Source organism: Ictidomys tridecemlineatus, chromosome 7 (genome assembly GCF_052094955.1).
Source record: "Ictidomys tridecemlineatus isolate mIctTri1 chromosome 7, mIctTri1.hap1, whole genome shotgun sequence".
Classification (NCBI taxonomy): domain Eukaryota; kingdom Metazoa; phylum Chordata; class Mammalia; order Rodentia; family Sciuridae; genus Ictidomys; species Ictidomys tridecemlineatus.
Genome location: NC_135483.1, coordinates 20,190,992 through 20,193,619, shown reverse-complemented (window position 1 = coordinate 20,193,619; position 2,628 = coordinate 20,190,992).

Below are 2,628 nucleotides of genomic sequence, written 5' to 3'. Positions count from 1 at the left end.
TACACTCATACATGCATGCACACATATACTCACATGTGCATAAACACAGTGTTGCACACATGCTGTTATGGTTTAGATGTGGTGTCCCCCCAAAGCTCACAGTTAATACAAAAAAGTTGAGAGGAGAAATGATTGTATTATAGTCTTAGCCTAATCAGTGAATTAATCCCAGATGGGATTAACTCTACTGGAAGAGTGTGGCTGGAGGAGATGGGAATTTGGGCGTGGCTATGGGGTATACATTTTGTATCTGAAGAGTGAAATCTCTCTCTCTGCTTTCTGATCAACATGTGATCTATTTCCCTTTGCCACACTCTTCCGATATGATGTTCTGCCTTACCTGGAGCCCCGAGGAATGGAGCTGGCCTTCTATGGACTAAGACCTCAAATAAGCTCTTCCTGCCCTAAAATTATTCTGGTCAGATCTTTTAGTCGAAACATCAAAAAAGCTGACTAAAAACACTGCATATTCACACATGTGCACATAGAAATGCATGCATACACACACAGTCATGCATGCAAGTGTATATATGCATGCACATGTGTATTAACATGTATGCACATACACACATACACGTGTATGTACAAACATGTATACACACATGCATATGTATCCATATGTGTGTGTGCTTATATGTAACCTGTATTCACACAGAGATATTTGCGCACATACATCATATTTACACACTTATACATATATGTGTTCATACATATGCATCTGTGAATTAATATAGATGCATATTTTCATAGCTTTTTTCACTAAGAAGGCCTAGAAGGAATGATACTTCAGTAGCAAAGATCTTGGTTTTAAAATACTATTTTCTTTTTTTTTTTTTACTTTCTTTTTTTTTTCCATTTTTTTTATTGATTGTTCAAAACATTACAGAGCTCATGATATATCATCTTTCATACATTTGACTCAATTGGGTTTTGAACTCCCCAAATACATAATGCAGACTCACTTCTGTTACATACTCACATTTTTACATAATGGCATATTAGTGACTGTTGTATTCTGCTACCTTTCCTATCCCCTACCATTTTCTAATGAAGTGAAAAATATCTCATTAGGGGGCTGTAAGAAGAAAAATTATTTCATATTAAAAGTTTTAAAAAGTGAGACATGTCTTTTATGTATTTTATCTCCCTTGAAGAGAAGCTTGAGATCCCAAATGAGTCTATAGTGAGGCCAAATAAGTAAGATTGTGAGTAATTTAGCCTTGTTGCTATGAACTTTCACACATTTCTTAAATCTTGCTAACAGGTATAGTCATTGCAGTTTCTGGAAAGGGAAACTTTAGTGGCCGAACTGGGGCTTCTGCAGGGAACCTGTGAGGAAGCTCCTGGCCTCCTGCTTAAACCTTCGGCATTTAATGGACACACCTTCTCCCCATCAAGGACGGTGACCCTGGAATGCTGGTTCCCAGGTTTGAGCCTCTTGACTACACCTTTGCTTTTTATTTCCCCAGCATGATGCCCTTCTATGAAGGTGGCCATAACTGATCTGATTTCATAAACAGAGTTGATCTGCATCACACCTATATCCTAAGGTCATGGTAAAGTGAGAGGAGACAGAGCAGGAAAGGGCAAGATGTAGTGGACTCTGATCACAGGGGAATCTCCTTCTTGGGAATTGAAACTTAAAGACAGACTCTCACTGTCCTTGTCTTTACAACAAACCCAACCTAAAATAATCCAAGTCTGTCTCCTAGGAATTTGAAACTTCAAAGTGAAGGATATAGAGATATGAAATTAGGAGAAAGAGTGGGAAATTTGGCCTCCAAGGGACCCAGGGTTGTCTTTCATCTGCGCCTTCTAAAGCTTGGATGCCACCTACATTGGTTTCCTGTGGCTGTTGTAGAAATTTCCCATGAACTGGATGGCTTGAAGCATAGTAATTTATGCTCACAGTTGGAGGCCAGAAACCCCCAAATCAAGGGGTCAGCAGGGCTCTGCTCCCTATAGAGGTGCTGAGGGTCAACCCACCTCTGACCCCTTGACTGTGGAAGTCACTTCCAATTCTGTCTCCATCTACATCATCTCTTCCTCTTCTGTCTGTCCACTCTGTTTGTCTCTTATAAAGACAACTGTCATTGGATTCACGGCCCACTTGGATAAAAGAGGATGATCTCTTCATCTCAAAAATGCATATATTAATTCACCTACAAAATCTTTTTTTTTTTTTTTTTGATAAAGTGACATTCACAGGTTCTTGTGATGACATAAATTTAGGGGACCATTATTCAACCCAAACAACAAACCATCCTTCCAATTAATTTCTTCTTTTTCTCAAATTAAGTAGTGCCAGTTTCTATTATTTTCAACTGGAAGAACTTACTAGTTTGGCCCCTCAAAGTTTGTAGTAACAATTATAAGTAGCTTGTACCACCTGTTTACTAAGCCTGACTTCTGAAATTATCCAATTGTAGTGTTAAAAAAAAATTTACTTTGGAGCTTCTTAAAAACACAGGCTTCTGCCCTCATCCCCTGAAATTTTCAGCAGATTGACCTGGGAATCTCCATTTTTAACAACTCCCAAATATTCCTGTGATGAAAGAGAAATAGAGAAATCAAGAGTTCAGGCCCCATTATAAGGTCCCATTCAAATACAAACAAGAGGAAAAGCAG